The sequence below is a fragment of the Myodes glareolus genome, chromosome 8 (genome assembly GCF_982192425.1).
Source record: "Myodes glareolus chromosome 8, mMyoGla1.1, whole genome shotgun sequence".
NCBI lineage: Eukaryota > Metazoa > Chordata > Mammalia > Rodentia > Cricetidae > Myodes > Myodes glareolus.
Window position 1 is genome coordinate 52,353,941 of NC_142033.1, and position 25,788 is coordinate 52,379,728.

Sequence of the window (25,788 nt, forward strand, 5' to 3'; positions counted from 1 at the left end):
AGTCGGATTCCCTCCAGTGCTCTGTTGCGAACTTGCAAATGTTCTACCGTACCTTACTAATGCGACCTTATTCGGAAACAGGGTCTTTGCATATCTAATTAAGCTGAGATGGAAACAACCTGGGCCAGAAGGAACTGCAAATCCCAGAACCGCTCAAAGGCTCGAGTTCTATTCCCACATCCTCAAAACCAAAGGGATTATGACCGCTATGAGAAACCAGAAGAGCAAGAAAGGCTTCCCAGAGCCCCCGTAGAGACTAGAAACTTGGGTTGCTTTGACCACACCTTGTTTCTATAAGCTACAGAGAAACTGTCACTTCCTTCATACTTTGTTTCCAAGCAAAAGCACATTGGTCATGTTTGCTTGTTTTAAGTCAGCCAATTTGTTACAGGAAAAAAGAAAAAGAAACAATCAAAAGGCCCATTTCTTCACTTTCTCATACTCAGGGTTTAGTTCCTACTATCCATTTCCTGTGCCACCTCACTGCCAACGGTCTTCCGTATTCCTCAGTTCGACCGTCTTCCAGACAACTGGACCATTCCAGAAAGATGAAAAATAGTTGTGCAGAGCCGAGTCTATCAATGCTTTACTAGAATGAACCAGTTTTATGTCTTTCTGTCTCTCAAGTAGATGGAGAGGAGAAGAAAGTGGAGGAGGCATAGATTGGGGGAAAGAAGGAGGGATACAGAGAGACAGTAGAGGGGATTTTATCCAGGTAGGCTAAATGACACCAGACCCTAACAATAGGAGCCCAGATTTTAGGGACAAGTGGCATAGTTAGATGTCTATTGCTGTCTAGATCTGTAGCCTTCAGCATAGCTAACCTCTCGGAGAGGTAATGGAGAGAATAGTCTCCATCCTCTCGGCAGCAAACCAGTTATTTCTATGAACTAAAGATCAGCATGCAAGGTTTCCAGTGCCTGCTTAATACCAGGTGATCCTTATTCACCCCTCCATCTTAACTATCCCCTCCACCTTATTATAGAGCTGATGGCCAACCTTGCCTCCTAGCACCTTCCCCAAGTGCCCACTCATCAGACCAATGCTAGCATCCTTATAGGGAGGGAAATGAGGTCAAATGCCCTCCTGCATAGAGATGCTGTAGCAAAGTACCCAAAAGTGGTGGCTTTAAACAGTAGAAATGTGTTATTCAGTCTGAGAATTTAGAAATCTGATTATCAAATTGTCAGTGGGATGAGCAGGTTGGGAAAGGGACCCTGTCTCAGGCCTGCTTCCCAGCCTCTGGTGGTTTCTGACTCCTTGCCATTCCCTGCCTTGTTGGCATTTCCCCAGCCTCTGGTGGTTTCTGACCCTCCTTGCCATTCCCTGCCTTGTTGGCCATGTCACCCTAACCTGTTCTTCCAGCTCCCTCACAGCTCCCCGGCCCCATCTGTGTCGATCTCTGCGTCAGATCCTCACTCTGTCCAGGAAGACATCTACTGTACCAGGGCCATCCGGAATCATCTCATCACCCCTGATCAGCTGGTAGGCTCTAGATCTCATTCTCAGGCACTGGGATTGCAAAGCCTCCTGAATCCATCCCATCTCCCACGGTAGCCAGCAAACTAAAGAACCAGGACTGATACTGTATTCTCCTATTCCCCACCTTGCTCCCACAGCTGCCTCTGGTAGAACTGCTCTCACAGGCATACAGGGAGAATTCAGTGTGCACAACCCAGCCTCACAGAAACAATTGGGAAGAGGGCAGGTCAGAATGGAGACATTGAATACAACCATTTTACCAAGGGGAAGGCTGAGAACCTTAGAGAGGCAAGTTGCACTGTCAGGTAAACAGGTCAGGGCTCCAACTTAGGTATCAGATGCCCCTCTGGATCTTTTATTCTCCATAGAAAAATCCCCCAACAGCCCCTCCAGCTGGAAGCTGCTAGCTCCCTTATTTAGACTGTCTGTGAGTGAGGAGACTAAGACGTATTTTTTTAAACATGATTCTGTGTAAAAGGCTCATCCTGTTGTACAAAAACACTGGTATAAGCAGTGTCTATCTTAAGCCAGATGAAGAGACTATTATGATAATTCTCGTGATCATTATTATTCAAATCTTCAACTCCAAATTTCCAGAAAGCCCAGAATGCCACTTCCCTCCCATGTCCAGCTTCAAGAAAACAGGCATAGAAAAAAGGCCAGAGAAATTGAATCACAGTTTCAACTAAATACATATTTAATTCCTCATGTATTTTTTATATTTTGTTTTGTGCAGGATTGTTTACCTAGTTAATGGTGAAGTAGAATCTGTTGTCACCAAGTGACTGTGGAGAGTTTCTGTTGTCGTTGTTCAGTCTTGAAGTGCCCCCTAGTGAAATGTCTCTGTATTTAAGAAGCGGAAAAAGAAGCTGGAAATTGGATTTACACATAGCTGACGACATTTTTAGAAAGAAACGGGAGGAAGTAGAGATGTTTCAAGGTGATTTGAACACGGCTAACGTAAACCCTCTTCTTGGGGCCCTTCTGTGTGCACACTCACATAGATTGCCTTGCAGACGTATTCCCAACACAGGAAGGTCTACTCACAGAGCACACACAAGAAATCCTGCAAGCCGGCTTCACAAGGCAGAGAGAAGTTGCCGAGCCACACTGCTGAACCACAGGAAGCCAGGCGTTTGATAAGCAGAATAAAACTTGCCAACACTAGGTTTGTACATGAGCCTACTTGGTGACCATCTCCCTAAGAGATGAAATTTGAGTCTCTGGTCATTGTAAGTCGTGTAAATTGATATGGAAAACAGTGTTAATGCTGGACATTATAGTGGGGAAGGAGGCTGAGGGAGAACACTCTCTGATTATCAGTCAGTGACGCTGTAAAGCTAAAACTGCCCTGCTTTTCTTTCTTACTTGTTTTCTTTCTTGCTTTTAAAATAAAAACCCTAGCTTTCAACAAAGCAAAACCCACAGGAAGTAGTTTTGAAACACAGTTCTTTGATTAGTAGCTTCATCTGGTGGGCAGTTTGCAGAGCTACTTACACATCAAAACTACTTCAAGAACTTTCCAAAAGAATATATTCCCTGCCTTCCCCCTCGGAGCTTCCTGTGAAGTTGGTCTGAGGTACCACAGGCATCTTTATTCTGTCAAAAGTTCCAATCAAGAAACTTGAGGTACAGCTAGGTAGAAAGACACACCAAAAGAATGCCCCTGGCCAGTCTCCAGGATCTCACCAAGTCGGGCTGCACTGTGGCTTGCTCTCCATGAAGTCTTCTTATAGGCTGGAGGTCAGAAGCCACTGACATGAATATAGGAAGGACAATAAGCTTGTTCTCACGCTCTGCTCCCTAGGATGAGTAAACAGAGTAGATTTAAATTATGGACTGGCTTCCCACTACACCCGCAAGAGGGTTGAGATCTCCATGCCAACTTCAATCAATAGGGTAGTTTTATAAACTAGTTGTGCTCCAGAGCAATGCTGTGGAGTAGCTTTACACCCCACCCAGAGTGTGATGGCTGTCGTGGCTCCCCCGGGTAATACGGTGTATGCCCAATAAGTTGGCTGGAGACGGCAAGAGGATCACAGCAGCACCATACAGGTGATTCACTCCAGCCACACCTTTGCCTTCAGCCATACCTGGACTCTGTCTGTTACAGCTTCGCAGGACCAAGTCCGGCTGCACCTTGAGATCTTTGTAGGAGAAAGAAAGGAAACTGAATGAATGAATGAATGAATGAATAAAAAAATTAGTGTTTACTGGCTGGTTTATGTGTCGACTATATGACAAACTATAGTCATCAGAGAGGAAGGAGCCCCGGTTGAAGAAACGCCTCAATGAGACCCAGCTGTAAGATATTTTCTCAGTGATCATTGGGGGAGGACCCAGCCCATGGTGGGTGGTGCCGTGCCTAGGTTTTATAAGAAAGCAGGCTGAGCAAGCCAGGAGAAGCAAGCCAGTAAGAAGCTTTCCTCCATGGCCTCTACATCAGTTCCTGCCTCCCGGCCCCAGCCTTGCCTGAGTCCCTGTTCTGATTTCCTCCAGTGATGGACTATGAGCTGGAAGTGTAAGCCAAATAAACCCTTTCCTCCCCAACTTGCTCTTTGGTCATGGAGTTTCCCTGCAGCCATCGAAATCCTAACTAAGGGGGTTTCTCAGCAATTCTCCTTTTCCTGTCTTTTGGGAAAGGAAATGGTCTCCAGCTGTCAATCAGATTGTGGGAAGAGGCCAAGATAATGTTCAAGGCAATAGCAGAAAAATGATGGAGCGCTAGAGATGTGGCTCAGTTGGTAAACGCTCAGGTAAATGGAAGCTCTGTATAAATTAAGCATGGTGCAGGCCTGTAATACCAGCATTCAGATGGTGGGATCTTTAGGATCCAAAACTCAAGGTCACCCACAGCTACATAGTGAGTTTGGAACCAGCTTGGCTTACCTGATCTCGCTACACTTAGCGATACTAATTCAGTAGCTCAAGGATGGTCTCCAAGACTCTTCATTCTTTCAACAAATGTTTAAAAACCTAGGACTACATGTCAATCTCTGCCCTTGGGTCTGTGGATATGGTGTTGAACACATCACATTCTGCTGTTGTGTAACTTAACATCTGGTGAGAAGTTTTTCTCTATATGTGTTGTTTTTCATTGGTTAATGAATTAAGAAACTGCTTTGGCCTATGATAAGGCAGAATAGAGCTAAGTGGGAAAACTAAACTGAATGCTGGGAGAAAGTAGGCGGAGTCAGTGAGATGCCTTGTAGCCACCAGAGGAGAAAGATACTAGCTGCCAGCCAGAACCCTGCCACTAGGCCATGAGCCTCATGGTAAAATATAAAATAATAGAAATGGGTTACTTTGAGATATAAGAGCTAGCTAGCAATACACTTAAGCTATTGGCCAAACAGTATTGCAAATAATATAGTTTCTGTGTGACTATTTTGAGTCAGGGTGGCAAAAAAAAAAAAAAAAAAATGAACGAGCAGCCTCCACCAACAAACATCCTAGGGAAATCTTCATTTTTAACAAGTGATAAAAGTTGTTTATATAAAGAAAGTACTGGGACATAAAGGTTGACCATTCAATATAGTCATATTATAAACTTGGAAGATTTATAATTTATAACAAAACCCAGAGAGGTGAATGAGCTGTATAGTTATAACTCCTCCATCTTGTATTTTGGGCAGTTCTGGTAACACCTGCTCACCACCCCTCCTCCAACCCCCCCCCCCCCCCCCGTTTCAAACACTGCTGGAAGCCAGGCAAAGACTCTGTAGAAAATAATACTTTTGGTTAATCCTATTCACACTTGTATACCCTTCAGGTCATGGATTTGCAGTCTTCCTATGTCAGCTTCTCCAGTAGCCAGGATTACAGGACTGTACCTCCACATCTTGATTCCCTTCAATGCTTTCTGTTCAGAGAAAGGCCCTCACTCTGTAGATTTAGAGCAGTCCTTTTGTTTCAGCCTCCTGAGTGCGGGAACTGCAGATATGCACTATCATACCCAACTCTCATCATTGCATTAAAACGAAAGAGTTGAATGAATAGCCCATCTCCATTCGTTACTCCAGGAAGACAGACTCAAGACACAATCAACATGTAATGGAAAAAGTCAAGGAAAGCTCTAGTCTTGGGATCAAATCCCAGGACTTTGCAAGTATGTGTTCTTGGTCATTTTCCTAACATCACTTAACCTGTTTTTCCATCAATAAACTGAGCATATAAGGTTCTCCAGACTTGAGAGAGACATGCCCAATGTAGTCTAAGCCCCCACATGGAGGCTTCTAGGAGCTTCTTCTTCCCAGAATGAACTATACAGGGAGCGTCTGCACGCATGAGAAAGCAGCCATGTTTGTGGCTTCTCAGTTGCACCTCAGACCCCTGAGCCTACACTTCTTCTGCTTCACCCTTGCCGTCTCAGAGTCACTTCTTCAAGCTTCTCCCTCCTCTGGCCTGCTGTGTCCTCCACACAGACGATACTTCCATCCTGGTTTGTCTCCAAGCATCACAATAGGGCCTCAGGGCGTATGAGGGAGTTCACATGTCGTCAGTGACAGTCCCTACCTGCAGAGTCCTCAGCCTTGTCCCTCTTAGGGATAAATGTCCCCTCCAGTGAGAAAGAATAAAGGAGAGATCTTCTTAGGGGGTTGACAAGATAAGAAGATAGAGAGGATGGTCCTTGGGGAAGCCTGGGTGGTGAAGCAGCAATCCGAAGGAAACTGCATAAGTTGTGAGAAAAATTAGGCCAACAGAAAAGAGGGCATTGCTCATAAAATTCTGAGTGAGGGGGAGCACTATAAAGCTTCATCAGGCACTACCATAGCGGTACCACCAAAGCCCATTGGCCACAGCAGATCTGAGTCCTCACTGCCAGGAATGACCCTGCTCTACATTATTGTACTTCTGGCCAGTACAGGCCAGACCCATTTCTCGGCCGCTGTCTATCCTACCAAAGTGGCATGTCATAGCCATGGGACTGCCAGGCATCAACAACTGCCATGGAAAATGCCCAACGTTCTGAGTAGCCCAAGACACACATCAATGTAGAAGTTCATGAGCAGGAACATGTACCTGAGTGATTGGGGACAAAAAGCCTCTCTGCTCCTATTTCAAAAGGAACGCCACACTGCTCCTAGTGACCACTCAGGGGCTAGGGACCCCCCTCCTTGGCACCACTACCAACTCTACTTGTCTCACTTTGCAAGAAAAAAATGCTGTTGTTCTCACGTGGTTCCAGCCTGGGCACTGCTTGGTGGGGTTGCTAAGCTCCAGGCTCACAGGAGGATGATGCAGATGCTGTGGTGATGGATGACAGTCAGCTGGTGGGGTAGCTCAGTGGTCGGAAGTGTGTTTAGCGTGGAGGCGGTCCTAGATACAAGTCTCACCACACACACACACACACACACAAAAGATAAAATTAAAAATAACAACCAAATCATGATCTGGGGCAATGCTATGGCCTGCACAACACACATAAAAATCAAGTGTCACCTATGAACTGTAGTTAGCAATATGGGTTCATCAGCTGTGAAAACCATACTACTTCAGGGCAAGACGTTAATGTAATACCCAGCATCCATCTTTGGAAGCACCCTCCCCCTGGGAGTTGCCTTGGTCCAGACTCCACCTCCAGGAAAGCCATCCAAGCTCTGACCCCTCCCCAGGGAGGGCCAGGACCACGCCCACAGGTTATTTAGGCTGCCACCCAAAAAGAAACACGTGGTTTTGGGTTTTGCGTGGTCCCATCGTTCCCCCACCCCCACCCCGCTTTTCCTCGCAGTGTTCCCAACCACCCAAGAGTGCTACATTTATTAAACGTGGGCATATTTTATTCGGCCTAATTTGGTCTGACTGGAATTATTTGCCTTGGCAGAGAAGCTCGTCTTAAGATTATTCCTAACAGTTAATACGGTGGAAAAGGAGGTGGGGGCATATAGAATACGAACCCTGTGCTTCTTGCCCAGTTTCTCCATAAAGCTAAAACTACTCATTTTCTACATGGGGAAATGCGGGGGCCCTGGGAGGCAGCTGCCATTTTCCAGGCAATCAATGTCCAGCATAACAAGAGGCAGTCTAAATACCAAACAGACCAAAATATAACAATAATCAAAATTTCCACCCAAGAGAATAAAGCCCACTTGAAAAAACTTGAAGGCAATGCCCTCACCTTACTGGTCCCTCGAGAGGCGACCAACTGCTGGAGGCCCTCAAGCCCTGGCAGGCAAAAGGCACTAAAGTCTGAATATACGTGGCCCTGCCACTGTGCCCAGAGGCCCTGTCACCTCCTTAATCATCAGGAGCTTAGGATCCTGCTAAAGGGTCAAACCCCATGTAAATGGAACCGCGTGGAGACTGGCTGTTGCTCTCTGTATTGCAGTCCAGCTGCTCCCAGGACTGGGAATTATTTACTTACAAAGGTTACTCCTTTCTCCAGGGCTGCTTCCCGCCAGCACCATTGCCCACACCTGCTTGCTGATAAATGTGTACAGAAGATCGCAGCCGGAAAGTCTGTACGCCCCATTGCGCAAGCCACCATTCCATCTATCCAGGGCTGATGAAAGCCACGGCTGCCCACCCTGACTAAGCCAATTTGTTTGCTAGAGGGGGAAAAAAATTACGTTGAGAACGGCCAATTTTAAGACAGAGGTTGCTTTTTCATTATTGTGAAACATTTAGTGTAAAGGGCTATTTATCACCCTTTGCTTACTGCATTCTGCTCTGGTAGCTATAAATAAGGAGCCCTGCGTTCCCATTATCCTGAAGGTGGTTAAGCTTGCCTCTGAAGAGCTGCCAGGGAACCCTTTTGCAAACAACCCTGTGCCAGAGCACGTCCCAGGAAAATGTCTATACAGCGCCACCTAGAGGTGCCTGAAGGAACACAAAACCACTACCACAGGCTCCGTTGCTAACATTAGCATCCTCTCCCCATCTCTTGCACAAGGCCTGGCCTCTAGGAAACACTTGGGAGATGCCTATTGCCTGGAGGAATAGGAGCCTAAGAAAGCCAGCCCCATGGCCCTATTCATAGTCAAAGAGCATGCAATTCACTCTCTCAATGATCTGGCTGTGGTGACATACCCAGAAAGTGACAAAAAGGATAGATATGACCCAGAGTGCTGAGCTGGTTGGTGATCTCATGCCCTGCATAGCTTGCTAATAGTCAATGACTTTGTGGCAAGATAACCAGGCTACTGTTATTATAGTCAATCTAAATTATGCAGATGTGACTGAGAGGACTTGTGTTTTATTCTGTATCCTTAGATGGCAAATGCATTGCTTTACCATTAAGGCCAAAACAACTGACAGACCAACTAAACAGAATGGATTCTAACTCACCGTTCTGTGGCATTTTAACCTATCATGGCAGGAAAACAGAGTGGAGTGTCTCTGTCCATAGCAAGAGGAGAAGGAAGAGGCTATCCATGTCAAAGCAGAGAGAACAGCCAGCTCTAGGGGACAAGTTACAACCTTCAAGAGCCCAACCAAAATGACCTGCCTCCATCAATCAGACCTCACCTCTGGAGGGACCCACAGCCTCCCAAATCAGCTCCACCATCTTGAGAACAGGCATTCGAAACACAGCCATGGAAGCAAGCTGACTATATTGAAGCTTTCAGATCTGTGATAATCCCAAAGCTGCCAGAGAACGGTGAGTGCCAAGTTCCATAGTGAGAAGATTACAGCCATTAATACTAAGAGATCCCAGGAACCATTTGAGACTTGATTTTCTGAGTCATCACAAAAAAGACAGGACACCATGGGGAGCCACAGGCCATCTCTGCATGACAGAGACAGAAAGGCCTCCTGTTAGGTTGTAAGACGTGGAAAAGAAGCATGAAGCAGGCTGGGCCTCAGGAACAGCTGGAGGAAGCAGTGGTGAAGGTCACAGCCCAAGGACTCGGGCTCGGTGAACGCCTGAAGACCCACTCTGGAACTGTAGACCATTCTCCTTCCAATTCTTTACACATCAGGATTAGGGGCAACAGACACCCTGGAAAGTGCTGGAAGCAGAAAGGCGCTCTATGATGAGGCTCTCCCTTCATTTTACATTGGTTGCTATAGCCTAGATCTGGGCTATTGGCCCAGGCTCATGCTTTGAGCACTTCCTCCCCGAGTTGGTGCTGCTGTTTTGGGGGGCTGTGAAAATTTTGGGACTATGACCGAGCCAACAGAAAGACACAGTAGAGGCAGACCTTGAGGATGAAGTTCACATTTGGTTCTGGCCCAAGTTCTCTCTCTGCTACCGGTCCTCTGTGGCGTAAATAACCCATTCTCTCAGCTCACACTGCCACAAATGGAGCTACTCCAGCACCTACGCACTCCCTGAAGAGACGTCCTTAGAAACTGTGAACCAAAATACGTCCTTCCTCCCGTAAGCTGTTTCTGTGAGGTGTTCTGCTGCAGGGATGAGAAAAGCAGCATGGGAAAGCGTTCCCGACAGCGAGCCGCACAAAGGAAAGAAAGGCCTTGAGCACACAGTTGGCATGACTTGAGGAAAGCAAGGTACTCGCTGCGCTGCGAGTGGAGGACAATGAGTGGGAAGAGCAGTGAAGACTGAGACCAAGAGAGAGGCAAAGGCTAGGTCCCTCAGCCCTGAGGCCAGGGGACTCACCATCCAACACGAGAGGAGTGCTCAGTGGCTCGCTTCTGTCTCAAAGGAGTTTGAAGGGGGCAGGAAGGGAGAAAGACTGGCTTCACCACAAGGAACTAGAAGGGTAAACAAGATCCAAAGGAGTCTGTAGAGCACAGAGCCCCAAAGAGAGCACAGACAGTGAGAACCCAGAACACAAACCGTGAGATGATGATGATGATGGACACGTGAAGTCAAGTCAAGGGGACCTTATGGCTGCCTAGTTTGCAAAGGCAATGACTCGAATGGGATCAGATGGAAACCTCCACCTCCATGGCCTACACTGCAGACGATGGAGGCTGAGCAATAGGGCACCTGTTCTTCCTGGCATAGCTACGAACTCTCGCTGCAAGGGTCACACACCTGCAAAGCTGCAATGAGACTCTCAGCTTTCAAATCCAAACTTTTCAATCCCTATACAAAGCTGCCACACAGGTGTTTAGGGCCCTAATGTCCAGGAGGGTGAGGTGAGGAAAAGGAAGTCCTACTGCAAAGCGGCATTCCCATTGCCACAGGCCACTTCTGCTATGACTCGGTCTCGTCTAAGAACTGACCAAAAACTCACTAGATTCTTACTCTATGAACAGGATGCTCTTACTCTCCCCATTTTATAGATGAGAAAACTATGGCTCAGAGGAGTGGAAGCCTACACCTATAAAAGTTGTCTCCAGGATTTGAACCAAGGCTGATAGGCTATCATTGCCTCTAAGCAGTACAGCCATGCACAAATTGAAAGAGGTTACCAAATCTGGATATTTGGCTGGACCTGGTTCCTTCGTTCCTTCCCCTGCCTCTGTGCCCAGAGATTACAGAAGTGAGCTCTCTGCTGCCCTACTATGATTCTAAAAGCCCTAATAACGTTAGTATGGGGGTGCGTGAGCAGAGAGGAGCGGAAGGGAAGGAAGAAAAGGGGCGCAGTATAGTTAAAGGCTGCCAGAACTTGGTGGGGCCACCTTAACCGGCAAGGCATGAGCTTTGCAGGTGACCAGTGTGTTCTGGAGTGAGACAGTGGCATTGCTTGTCCAAAGCCGTGAGTGGCTAAACACTACTGAATTGTACGCATCCAATTAAAATGATAAGCTTTCTGCTCTGTGTATTTCAGAGCAAACTTTCTAAAAAATGTGGCACAAATTAATTTTTAATCAACTTTAATTTCCTGCCCTGCCAAGGTCTTCTTTGTCTTATGGCTCCCCTTTCTTTCTCTTTCAGTTGTGATGTAGATGGCTTTTCACTAGGCTCCCACACTGTACCAAGTCGTCACCAACACCCTGTATAACTGAGTGGGGAAGGGTGGGTGAATGGGCAGTCAGAGCTCTCCATAGCTTAGAGAGAGGGGAGAGTAGGAGAGGAGAAGAGATGCGAGGCGGGGCGGGGCGGGGAGGGGAAGGGAGGGGAGGGGAGGGGAGGGGAGGGGAGGGGAGGGGGGAGGGGAGGGGAGGGGAGGGGAGGGGAGGGGAGGGGAGGGGAGGGGAGGGGAGGGGAGGGGAGAGGAGAGGAGAGGAGAGGAGAGGAGAGGAGAGGAGAGGAGAGGAGAGGAGAGGAGAGGAGAAGAGAGGAGAGGAGAGGAGAGGAGAGGAGAGGATAAATGTCCACAACTTGTTTTTTCCCATACTACATCTGAATGTTCTCTCCTACCCATTTAACATGATCTTCTCATCCACAAGCCACTAGACATGTTTAATAAGCTGGATGTTCTTTGGTCACTTTTATAAAAGCCTTAGTGTGATCATCACAGAGAGTACACTTTGGTTCCTTCAGGAGAGCTTCGTCCTTGGCTACAACCACTGTCTCCACTGTCCCCTACCTAGCAAGACTCCCACTCGCTGGCCCCTGTGCTCAGCCAAAAGCAGGTTTCTGCAGTTTCATCCCAGCCCCAACTTTAATACATTCATTCCTTTAGGGGCATTTATTGATCTTCATTTGCAATTTTAATCATTCATTTGGAAAGTGTTTACAGGCATTGTTCTAAGACATGAAACCAGAGCATTGGCAAGGGAGATAAATCCAATATTTAATCAGTGGGGCGAGGGAGAAGAGGGGGAAATATTTTAGCTGGGTGCTGGGTGTGGGGAGATTTCCAGAAATCTCCCCCCACACAGCACCCCAGACAACTCCTTCCCTTTTAATTCTTCTGAAAATTGCGCTGAGACAGTCACTTTTCTCTTCTCCTTTTTTTAAAGAAAATAGGACGGGGACGTGTGTTTTAGGCAAAGAGATGGCTGCAGCGGGCTTGTATTTCGTTTTGCCAGTATTAATCTCCACATTCAACTCTGGGCTGCTTTCGCTGAGTCAGCGCTGTTCCTTTAAGCGACCTGATTCTGTAATTCCATTATTACTATCATAAAAATGCCTTTCCTCTACACCGTTTTGCGCTATCAATGGAAAAACCACAGTTCCAAAATGCATTAGCCCTCGCAGGCGCCGGCAGGATTATTTGCATCAATATAAACCGAGTTAATCAGAGGTGCATTTGAATAATCAGTCACGTGGCTCCCGCGCCTCTCGCAGGCAGGCTCTGAGGCTTCCTAAAGTGGCGCCCCGCTGGACCCCTCCCCCAGGATTGCAACTGTGTCCGGGTTCTCCTGACCACCGCATATTTTCCTGCTTGCTATCGCTGCAACATCTTGCCATTTATTTTGCAATTTTTTCCTCTGCTTCCCTGACAGTGATGTAAGTTGGTTCCCTGTCCCCTAATCACCAGGTGGAAGGTGGTAAACCATTGTGAACCACACGTGTTCAAACCGATAAGCTTTAATGAGAGCAGCAGCGTTCATTAAGAAAAATAAGGAGCCTAGGAATATCCATGCCAGCACTGCACTACTTCTTACTTTTCACAGCATTGACTGTTTTTTCATAGCACAGGCCTTAAGGTGCTTGCTACCTCACTGATTTTCAAAACTAAAATTAGAGTAGATGATACTATGGGCAGGATTTTATGCTAACTGGGATGGGAGATTTTGATATTTCAGATCTGTGTGGATGCCCCAGTGTGGCTGTTCACCGTAGGAGGTATTCATAGGGGTCACTTATACATCAGACGTTCACAGATACAGACACCCCTTGGATGTTTGTGTGTGTAGGAGACAGGCCTATTACCCAGCATTTGGCCTCAAGCGAAATGCTCCAATGATGGAAACTATTCTCTGGACTGCCCTGACCATCTCTGGCTTTCTTTCTTCCTGCATTGTGCAACTTTCAAAAACTTGGTGACTTAAGACAACAGTCACCCATTTGGCTCATGAGTCTGCAGGACGTTTGAGTTGAGCTCAGCGGGCCCAGTTCACTTTGCTCAAGCATTTGTGAGCAATGGCATAATGGCCATGGCTGACTTTTGACTGGGGCTTCCCTATGTGATAGCAGCATCTTCAGAACTGGCTTGTTTCCAGGGCGACAGCAGAGTTTCCATCACAACAAACAGAGAAGCTGTCAGACCTGTTGAAAGCCAGAACTGGAACTTGTCCTGTCTTCCTTCTGCCACGTTCTGTCGATAAAAGCAGGTCACAAGGACAATTCAGATTCAAAGGGTGGATAAGTAGTCCCTGTCTCTTTTGTGGGAGAGCTGTAAAGTTTAGTGACCACCCTGCCGTCTCCCACATTATGGCTAGATACGCCGCTCCTGCTGCTTCATGGAGCCACCTAGACTTACTAAAATTTTGCCTACTCTTAGTCTGTTTTGTTTTTTTTTTTTAAATTTTATTCTTCAATTGTGATTCTGGGATTCTTTACTCAGAAGGCTCTACCAGAAAGAGCCAGGCTATTTTAGAAAGAAGTCAGACAATAGATTATAGAGGTGTGAATACTGATGGCTACTCTGAAATGTTCCTTAAGTAGAAGAGCTGGGCTTTGGGAGAAGGCACACCTTAATAAAGCCTGTCTTATATTCTCATGATCATAAAGAGCGCCCAGAGAACTTGTAGAAAATACAGATTCCTGAATCCCATCTGAGGTGTACTAATTTTTAAATTTCTGGGAGGAGCCTACTGTCTGTATGTTTCATTTCTACAGCCTTTTCTAGAAAGCACAGCAGAGAAAAGCTGTGGCCCTGCAGAGGCTCCTGGAGAGACAGACTGCGTCTGTGTCCTCCTCCATCCCTGAACCTGAACCAGTACTGGGCATGCAGCCATGTGGACCACAGTAGATCGAATCTGTGCTTCTCACAGCGTGACTCACCTTCTCTGCAGCATCCGCTTCATCCGAAGAAGACTGGAAATACAAATGCTTAGAGCTGGGGCTGTAGGTCAGTGGCAGAGCACTTGCCTGGCATGTGGGAGTCCCCGGGTTTCATCTCCAGCCATGTTTTTTTTTAAAAAAAAAGAAATCAACAAAAAGAAACGCAAGTGGGTTGCGGAAGCCTGTGAGCATCTGTCCAAGTGATGGGGAGGGACCACTCAGCTTCTGCTGGAGGCGATGTGTTCCAGCTCACCTGTGCTTGCCCCGGTCTTTCGGCAGCTGCGGCGCTCTTTGATGGAGTCCATCCTGCAGCCCTCTTCACCTCTGCCAACCCACTTATAATTTGTTGCAGTTCTTTCTTCTGAACTCTGGACAGGGCACCTGGCCCCACTCGTCAGGCAGGCCTCCAGAATGATAGATTGGTAGTTCCTGCTGAGTGAATAGTGCTTTTAAACTGGTGTCAAGTCCCCCCCCCCTCCCTGTTTTTGAGGAGGTTTTAGAGCTCCCTGCCTTGAGTAAAGGGCTAAGGGCTTAGGAACTTAAAAGGAATTGGTGTGAGAGGTCACTGTTCTTGCAGAGTTTCAGATGCACACTCAATTACTAAGGTTGTTATATACACAGTGCCCAAGTGTTTGTACGCACACACACACTCATCTGCACACACACACACGCACACACACACACACACTCCTTCAGATAGCAAGTTGTTCCTGGAAGTATTACTTCAGTGTAGTTCCTTGAAGAACACTTGGAAGAAAAAGGAATAGAGTAATTCCTGCTAAGCCAAAATAACATAAAATATCTTTGGAGTAACTCTAACTAAACAAGTGGAAGATCTGTATGACAAGAACTTTAAATCTTTGAAGAAAAAAATTGAAGAAGACGCCAGAAAATGGAAATATCTTCCATTCTCTTGGGTAGGTAGAATTAACATAGTAAAAATGGCACTCTTACCAAAAGCAATTTACATATTCAATGCAATGCTCATCAACATCCCTTAACAATTCTTCACAGACCTTGAAAGAACAATACTGTACTTCATATAGAAAAGAAAAAGCCCAGGATAGCCAAAACAATCCTGTACAATAAAGAAACTTCTGGAGGCATCACAATCCCTGACTTTAAACTCTACTACAGGGCTACAGTACTAAAAATGCCTGGTATTGGCATCAAAACAGACAGGAGGACTAATGGAATTGAATCAAAGACCCAGATATTAATTCACACTCCTTCAAACACCTGATTTTTGACAAAGAAGCAAAAAATATCAAATGGAAAAAAAGAAGGCATATTTAACAAATGGTGCTGGCATAACTGGATTACAACATGTAGAAAAATGAAAATAGATCCACATCTATTGCCATGCACAAAACTCAAATCCAAATAGATCAAAGACCTCAACATAAAACCAACCACAGTGAACCTCATAGAAGAGAAAGTGGGAAGTACACTTGAACACATTGGCACAGGAGACCACTTCCTAAATATAACTCCAGCAGCACAGACACTGGGAGAAACAATTAATAAATGGAACCTCCTGAGTTCCTATAAAACAATGGTCAACAAGACAAAATGGCAGCCTATAGAAAGGGAAAAGATCTTCACCAACCCCACATTGGACAGAAATCTGATCTCCAAAACATACAAAGAACTCAAGAAACTGATCATCAAAAGAACAATTAATCCAATAAAAAAATGGAGCACAGACATAAACAGAGAATTCTCAACAGATAAATCTAAAATGGCTGAAAGACACTTAAGGAAATGTTCAACATCCTTAGCCATCAGAGAAATGGAACTCAAAACAACTCTGAGATTCCATCTTACACCTTTTAGAATGGCCAGGATCAAAAACACTCATGACAACTCATGTTGGAGAGGATGTGGGGTAAAGAGAACACTTCTAATTGATGGTGGGAGTGCAAACTGGTACAGCCGCTTTGTAAATCGGTATGGCAATTTCTCAGAAAATTAGGAAACAACCTATCTCAAGACCTAACAGTACCATAAAACTAGAAGCCATAATCTAGGGATCTGTAGGGTAAAAAAGAGAGGGAAAAACTAAACATACTTTTATATAGTAAAAATATTTAATATATAATACAAAATGAGATAAATTATTTTAAATCCCTGACATGACATGAGAGAAGGAACCTCCAAAGACGCCACTAAGTTTGTTTTCCTTTGGCCATTTACTGCTGGGCATGCAGCCTCCCCAGTGAGACTTGATGTGGGATTCCACTCTGTATGCTGGGAATATGTTTTATTACCATTGGTTAATAAAGTAGCTGTTTGGATCAATGGCTTAGCAGAATATAGCCAGGCTGGAAGAGGTAGAGAGAGAGAGTAGGCAGAGTCAAGGAGATGCTATGTAGCTGCTGAAGGAGACAGACACCAGATGCTTACCAGTCTGAGAGGTTGGGAAACTAAAGAGCAGTCTCTGCCTACAGAGACTTCCTTGGAAAATACTAAATTTTCAATTTGCAAGTGGTTATCAATTGAAGACAGGTTCTGGATTAGGGATGAGAACATGTGTCCATTTCTCCTTTCTGCTCTAGGACACCATCTGGTATAGAGCTGTGCGGGCCCTGTGCATGCTGGCTTAATCCCTGTGAGTTCACGTGTGCATTGTTGATCCTGTTGATTTAGAGGCCTTGTTTCCTTGCTGTCCTCCATCCCCTCTGTCTCTTACACTTTTTCTATCTCCTCTTCTGGTGGGTTTCCTAAAGTCTGGGACTTCCCATTTAGGGCTAAGTGTTCCAAGTTCTCTCATTTTCTAGATAACTTTGTCTGGCTGTATGACAAGGCTCTGTTGCTGAAGATAACACCTATACAACTTACCTACCAAGGATAAGTCAAGCTGGTGCCTACACAGAGTCTTCACCTCTATGTTCTAGTGTCTTTGGTATAGGATGGTACTTGGTACATTACCAAAGGAGAAACATATGCACTAACCCAGCTACAGACCCTTCGATCTACAATGGTGTCCTGACTGCAAAAACTTGTGGGAATAACCAACCCAATATCTGATTTGACTTAAGGCCCAGTCCACAAAATAGAACTTGTATGCGGTAATTTAAACAGGAATGGTCCCTATGGGCTCATAGATTCTAATGCTCAATCACCAAGGAATGGTACTAGTAGGAGGTCTGGCTTTATTAGAGTAGATGTGACCTTGTTGGAGGATGTATGTCACTGGGATGGCCTTTAGGTTTCAAATGCTCAAGCCAGGTCCAGTGTCGCTCTCCCTCTTTCCGCTGCCTGCTGATACAGATGTAGAGCTTCTCCAGCACCATGTCTCCTTGCATGTCACCACGCTTACTGTCGTGAAAATAATGGAGTAAACCTCTAGACATGCAAGCCATCCCCAGTTAACTGTTTTTCTTTATAAGAGTTGCTGCTGTGATCAGGGTGTCTCTGCACAGTGATAGAAACCCTAACTAAGACACAATGCATACCACTGTTCGAATGACCAAAGCCTGAGACTATCTTACCCAGGGACCTAGGCTAAAACCAAATACTAATTTTTACTGTTTCACTAAAAAAGCATAGCAACAAAGTGACTCCTAATGACATTCTGCTATACTTGTAGAACAGTGCCTTGCTCAGCCATCATCAGAGAAGCTTCCTCCTGTAACAGATGGGAACAAATAGAGGAAATTTTTTTTCTAATTAAACAAGAAAAAAGATAAAGAGATTAGCCATAAAGAGCAACATGATTGGGATCATTTACTGAAGTAGGCATATCAAGCACTAAAAATCAAATGAAGAGATACTTAACCTCACTAAGAATAAGGAAAATGCAAACTAAAGCCAAAATTAGAAACAATTTACAGCCTCAGGTGAGCAAAAACCAGAAGGCTTGGAAGAAGTAAGTTTGGATTAGCTTGTATGCAATAGGATCCTTTATCCATCAAAACTGGAAATGAACATGTAAAAACTACTCAGGAGAAAAATGAGGGAACATCCACTCTGGCAATCAGAATAAAATCACGTTGCTAAACCGTCACTGGATTCATATGTATACAGGCACATGCATCCATTCGCAGGTACATATGCTTCTGGTATGTTCAGACGAACATGCACACACAAATATACACTTACATACAGATATGCAGGAATCATCAAAAATCATCATTGAAGTATTATTTATCATAGAAAATACTGACATTTTCTCAATCTATATCCAGAAGAAAAATAAATTGTGTTCTGCCTGTGAGGGAATCCCATACAGCAGTGAAAAAGAATACACCAGAGCTCCACAAATCAATACAAATTAATCCCACAAGCACACTATTGATCAGATGAAAGCAATTTACAAGTGAGCATTTGCAGTATGATAGCCTCATGAACATTCCACACATGCAAAAAAAGTGAAAGAGATAAAAGAGAATACAAGTAAATGACCAGGTCTAAAAACAGGGGCTGAAGAGATAGCTTAGGGGTGTGTGGGTGCGACATGACTTTAAATTCCAGTACCCATATCAAAAATGAGGTATGGCCAAATACCTGTAACCCCAACCCATAGTAAAGCAGAACACTTTTTGTTCTCTTCTGGCCTCTGCACCCACACATGGACATATATACCCACATACACAGACTGTGCATACATCACACACACAAACTCATATATGCATATATGATATATATATATATATATCCCTAAAAATCATGATAAATTTCCTCCTGGATGTAAAAGTGAGGAAGGAATGTAGAAAGGTTCTATTGGTGATGAATATTTTTGAAGTTGAGTGGTAAGTACTGGGATATTTGTCACACAATCCTTTTTTCTCTTTTATGTTGATCAACTACAGAATTCATCGGCAGTGACTGCATTGCCAATTGCTGGCTCATTCATGGGTCCTTTAGGAATGAGCTGTCCACATCACAGTTATTCCATTTTCTCTTTGACTCACTGTCTCCTGTTCTCCTTATTATATAAGGAGTGGACAATTTTTGCACCTAATATAGCTATTTGTAGGGGAGAACATGGTTCTGAGAAGCTTCGAGTTTGGGGTAAGGTGGAATTCCATTGGCCTCAGCCTCTTCCTTCTTTCTGGGAACACTAGAATAAACATGGGACGGCTGCAGTGGTGGCAACCTCCCTGCAACTGTGAGGAGCTACGCACAGGATGTGTGGTGGTTCACACCTTTAATCTCAGCACTTGGGAGGCAGAGGCAGGCAGATCTCTGAGTTTGAGGCCAGTCTGATCTAGAGAGAGAGTTAAAGGACAGCCAATTCTATACAGAGAAACCCTGGCTCAGGGGAAAAAAAGAAAGGAAGAAAGGAAGAAAGGACAGCCAAATGACATCATTGTGTCGTGGAACCATCCAGGATCTTCAGGTTCTTTTATTAAGTAAGCAGTAATATCCTAATGTTTCAGACTGCTGGAGGCATGGTTTTCTATTGCTTATGGTCCAAAATCCCCTACATTACAACTATTGACACACAGAACCACGCATTCCACCCAATAACAATATCCTTGTTTCCAAGTCTTCTGTGGTTGATGCAGTTTCTACAGCATCACAGGAAAAAACAACAACAAAAAAAAAACAGAAGTGTCTCAGAATGAGTGGGGACCACCCCATGCCTGTATCTCAGAGGGCAAATTACCCGGTAATCAAGAGCATGAAAAGGAAGAGAGGCAGAGAAAGGGATGTTCGAATGACCTCCCCACAAGTGAACTCCGCAAAATGAACTCTTTAGATGTTGATGTGGCATAGAATCAGCCACATTCACATTTGCTAATGATTTTGTGTGTTTGGAAAAATTATATTTTTGCTCACTGGTTTGTTTAAATACTGTTTTCCTCTCATTCACAAGCCTTAACCAGTTGTAAATGACAATTGCTAAGACTATATCTGTAGGGAGAAAATGAATGCATGGGCACTGCTGAGCTCTTACAAGGTAGTTGCTGTCTCAGGACTTGAGCAACAGAACTGTCTTATGATCAGGCAGAGATCCCTTTGGACTGGGTCCTGCAGAGACATAGAGAATATATCATGTGAATCAAGAAGACTCAAACATGGTACCCGCGAACAGGGGTCTCATGGAATATTCTTCCTGTGTTCTGAAAGACTTCCTCTGCATTTCTGTAAGTGTATGATGTGTGCATCTGAGGGAAAGGCAGGAGAGGTCAGTAAGGAGAATAAACTCTAGAGTGTGATACACTGAAGGGTCTACATTAATACAGTTTTTGAGTCTGAGTCCAGAAGGCTGAGATCACTAATTGGCGCAGGTGCTGAAGAGAACCGCCCTCAGCTGAGGGAAGACTCCATTTAAAGACAGGCTTAGTCTGAGTCCGAAAGCCAATTTGAAGCAGATTCTCCCTCTGAAGAGGGTCTTTTGAAAAAGTTATTAATACAAATGTAAGTGAGTTATTTGAGCAGGTTTCATTTAACATTTATTCTTTCTTGGGTATGTGCATCCTCAGGCTTTACAAACATCGTCCAATTTAAATTTACAAAAATTCACAGGTTGCAGGGACTCTTACTGTTCCTATTTTAAAGAAAGCATGCTTCGGGGGTGGATCAGATCACAGAACCTGTGGAGAAGGACCTCCCATTTGCTGAGACTAGGGTGGGACTCCTGTTTGGAGGTTTGGCAGATGCCAGCCGCAGAGTTCTGGGGCTAAAGAGACTTTGTGCATAAAGAGCCCGGGTGCATGTTCCCCACACCTCAACCTCCGCTGCCCAGAGGCTGTCCTGGGCAGGTAAGTCCAGCCAAGGTCCAGGGACAGGAAAGAGCCACAGAGTTGTAGATTAGGAGGCCTAGGCTGGCCTGGCATATGATAGTCAAGGAAGACGTTGGTATACAAGCCCTGATTTGAGATGTGGGAGTTATTGGAAGCTGCCCTAGAATTTTTATGACAGTTATCAATATCTTCTGGTTTCTTATGGTGGATGGCAAGAGAGGGAGATGTAGTCTTCCTACTGGCCTCTTTGTCAGTGGGTGCTTGTCCCAGGTCTTCCAAGAATCTGGGATCCTCTGCCCTCCACCTTGGAAAGGGATTCTTGACACCTAGACTTGACTGTTTGCCTCTTATGCCAGTTATGCCTCCAAGTGAGTTACGACTCTAATATCCCATGGCTATTTCCCCCAACCATACTTGGGCATCTGTTCCCTGGTCCATCAAAATGCATCTGCTTTTTTTCCTTTCTCTTGAGGTCCTAATAGCTCCATCAATCATGCTACCACCTGCATCTGATCGTTACTCATTGTACCTACGTACTGAAGTATCACACTACACTCCATAAATATGTACAGTTAGGGCTGGAGAGACATCTCCACTGGTACTCACTGCCAATCCAGAGAATCTGAGATTGACAGCCAGAACCTACATAAAACTCTGGACATAGTGGTCCATGCTTCTAATCTGAGCACTGACAAATGGAACCAGGAGATCTCTATGTCTCACTGGCCTAGCCTAATCAGTAATCTCTAGACCATCCAGAACCTACATAAAATCCTGGGCATAGTGGTACATGCTTACAATCTAAACACTGACAAATGGAACCAGGGGATCTCTGTGTCTCACCATACCCATTCTAGCCTAATCAGTAATATCTAGACCAGCAGATCTCAACCTGTGGGTCACCAGCCCTTTGGGGGGTCAAATGGCCCTTTCACAAGGGTCAAATATCAAATATCCTACATATCAGATATTTACATTATGATTCATAAAAGTAGTCAAATTACAGTTATGAAGTAGCAGTGAAAATAATTTCATGTTGGGGGGGGGTCACTGCAACATGAAGAACTCGAGAGCAAATGAAAGGCCCAGTCACAGAAAACAAAGTGGACTGAAGTTGACTTCTTTGACCTCTGCCCCCCACACACATGTACTTGGGCTAACGCAAACACATCTACACATAAAGCAGTTAGTACAGACAACAATCCTGTGTCAAAATCATGAAGAAAGTTAAACCTAGGAATGAAAACAATGAACTCCATTAAGTTTCGGGTCTGTGATTTAAAACAAATTATCAAGGGAAAAGGACTCAGGAATGAGTGGAGGAGAGAAGAGAAAGGTACAGGGGCTCTCTTCAGAGTGCTGGGGACATCGTGACAATTCCTGCCATGTTCTCCTCAGACCCCACTGCCCGTGTCTGTGAATATGAGTCAGGACAAGGCCCCACGGCAGCTGCCTTTGTCACCTTCTCACATGCAGCCTTGGCTGTCAGAGCTTAGAAAACCTGTGGTGACCGGACACGGGTCCTTCGCGCATGTCCTTTGGCGCTTGAGAGGAGCTGGTTCTCTGGCGCTGTAGCAGAGTTCCCAGAACAGACAAGAAAGGCCATCTGGGGAAGACATGAGAACAGTGCAAATTCGTGGGAAATACACTAATTGATTTTCTTTCTCTATTTGGTTTTGAGACAGAATCTTGTATAGCCCAGGCTATCCTTGAAGCCCCGATCCTTTTGCCTCGGCTTCCTAAATTCTGGGATTATAGGTGTGCATCTTCATACCCACCCCAGGACATGTTAACTCTAATTGACACTTTCGAGTTGAAACTATAGTTCAAGTTTAGGGCTGGTCTCTCTATCTTATTGATTAGCTCAGTTTGATGGGAAATCTATCCTTCAATGGCAATGGCCAGTTCCAACAGGCTTAGGGATTTATTCCCGTTTTAATTGGGCTAAAGCGTCCACTGCAGACTGCCTGAGCTTCTCTGGAAAGGTTACCAAGACTCGGCATCCAGGAAGAGGACCTGGACGATCTTTCAGAGAGCCCTTATCCCAGAGAAACTCAGCTTTCTATCACTCATTCTAGAATGCATAAGAGCTAGGCTTAACACTGTCTCTCCATCCCCATTAAATGCGTACATCTCTGTCTGCATGCACAGAAAGAGTGTGTGCAGAGGAAGGAGCAATGAAATCATAACCTTGTGAAATATTCCTGCAAACTTGCTGCAGCTGTCAAGAGAAAATTTGCTGTTTACCAGGGGTGAGACTTCCAGCCCACAGTTAGCAACTGACTGTATTCAATTGTTGCTCTAGTACCGGAGTCCTGAATGGTTACTATAGCCCACACCGTTTTCACAGGAAAGAGCTGTGAGCCCCTTGTTTGTTTATGTGTTATCTTACAGTGAAAGGAACCTTTGGTGTGGCCGTTCCCTCCGAGGTGTAGCAACCCCCCTTGGAAGAAGAAGGGGGACTTGTCAAATGCGCAAGATGCTGACAAGACTCAAGAAGCTCACGAAATGTCCAAGACTCACGAGGCTGCAACCTGAGATTACAGAAGCCGTAAAACAAGTGCCGGACAGAGAGAGAACGCAGGGATGGAGCCGCCTGCGAGCGCACAGGGAACTCCAGAGATGCAGCTTTGGGAGTTTTCAGCGACAGTTAGGTGAGCTTTCTGGTGATGCTGTTGCCCCTGCAAATAAATTCGCACCCATGATCTTGAAAATAACTTCGATAAACTCATTGGTTTGCTAAGCTGGAAGGAAATGGAATTGTTTCTTTTATGTGTGTCACGTTCTGCACCTGAGAGAAATAGACACAGAGTTCTCAGGAAAAAATACAAAGGACTGAGACCATCCTGGGAACGCTCAGTAAATCTATACTGTTATTCGCCTTTGCTTTGCTTTAGAAATTTACTGTTTATCAGTAGATTCAAGGCCCAATACAGGTTTGCTACAGGGTGGCAACGGGCACAACAGCAAGGAAACAGCATCCAAACACCAGAACATGAACAACCTGACATCATTGCTGACACTTTTACACAGCAGCGACAGTCCACATTACTGATTTTCCCATTTTGTCCATATTGCCGCACACCTCCCCATGTATCAAAAATCAAAAGTAATATCAGCACTGAAGTACTCCATAAATCTTAAGCTAATATTAGGCAAGTTCACAGAATGTATTCTACTTATCCCTACACACAATCTCATTTCTAATCACTTTAGAAGTAATTAGTGAACAAGAACAGGCTGAGATGACTATTTAGCAGTGCACTGGGTTTCAATACAAACTGCTGCAGACTGTGGGTAAAAACGTGTTCCCCAAGATGGAGCTAACACTGAAAGGAATTAAACAATATTTCAAAACCTAACAAACGAAAGAAGACAACTAAGAAGCCTTTTCCAACAAGATTAAACTCATTATTTAAAAAAATTAGTTGAACTCTTCTAGTAAAACGAAGACGAAGTAAGGCATACGCTGGACAGGCTGGTCACATACACTGCTGTTTCTTTCCCGTGTTTTAGTCCACACACAACCAACCAAAAGAAACCGGCCAACATGTTTCTTTCTGATGTCAGTGTCAAGAACAAAACTGTCTGAACACATTCACAGAAAATGACACCGGGGCCACTATAAAGCAGGAGGTGTCATCACTCTGGGTCCCAAGGCTCCTCTCCATGTCTTGCGTGAGGTGAGTCAGCATCGCTGAGTGTGCTATGAGTTGAATCAACACTCCTTCAACACCTCCGCTCTCACTAGCGATGGTGAAAGAAGCAGAGGTTAAAACTTCCCCACAGTATTTTTCTTATAATAAACCTGTCAAAGAAAGGTCCTCTAAATCCCAAGGTTCTCTCTTTGTACCAAGCAGTCCTTGGTTAGCTGGGCTATACACTTTCAAGCACTGGCTCTTTGGAGAAACTGAAAGGCAATGCACACACCATGCCTGACCTTAAGAAGCCGAGAGAATGAGCAAGAATGATAGTATGTCGATCTCCTACGGCCAACAATTTGGGAGAATTGAAATAATGCAAGCATGTTTTTACACATAGAGACAACACAAATGTCACACGCTCACCATACTCAGGTGTGCAGAATGGTCACCCCTCCCACTTCCTGTATGCAAAGTTTAGTTCTGAAGACTCCCTTCACACCAATGACGAAGGGACACAATCTTGCACATTCAAGGTCCACGTGACTGCTCAGCTTCCCAGGCATAGCTTTCAGTGTCAGGCCTCTTGCCACCAGAACTTTCTGTAATGATTTCTATAGGCATTAAAAACATCTAGCCTAGTAGTCTCCTCAATCTTCCCATCACTACCGATGAACCAAAGAGTCTACAACCAATTCTGCACTGTAATCGCCCACTTCCCTGTGTCCCTTTCACCCTCCAGGACTGAAATTCAGTAGAACACAGTCACGCCCATTCACTTACACTTTACCACGACTGTCTTCCCTCCGTGATGGCAGAATTCAGTAGGTGCAACACAGACTACAGGTTCCCACCAGCCTAAAATACTCAGTCTGCTTCTTTTCTGAGAGAGCCTGTGAAACGCTAGCCTAGAAACGCTGGCAGCTACTTCTGCTCGATATCTCAGAGCAGCAGATGTTCTGTTTCTGTTAGCACAGAGCAGAGCTCAGACCTTCCAACTTCCTGTGGTTTCCATCAACCCCAGGACATTTGTCCATGTCCCAAGACGCACAACCATTATAGCCCTCACCCTAGTGACATCGCCTCTGTCTGTCCTCTTCTGTCAACAAGCCATAGATGATTGCTATCTTTATTGCATTTTTGGACAGAAAATTGATATTGTTTAAGTTGTGTACATCTCTCACTTGTATCACTTAGCTATTGATATTTAGTCCCCCAG

The 25,788-nt window shown here is 45.0% G+C and overlaps 1 long non-coding RNA gene across 1 annotated transcript; it reads right to left on the reverse strand.

Moving 5' to 3' along the window:
* Positions 1-1,709: 1,709 nt before the first annotated feature.
* LOC146893851 (uncharacterized) lies at positions 1,710-25,488 on the reverse strand. The gene is made up of 4 exons (XR_015002720.2): positions 25,353-25,488; positions 14,234-14,662; positions 3,576-3,629; positions 1,710-3,285 (listed from the first exon to the last, which is right to left on the reverse strand). It is a non-coding gene; the product is annotated as an uncharacterized LOC146893851 (long non-coding RNA).
* Positions 25,489-25,788: the final 300 nt, after the last annotated feature.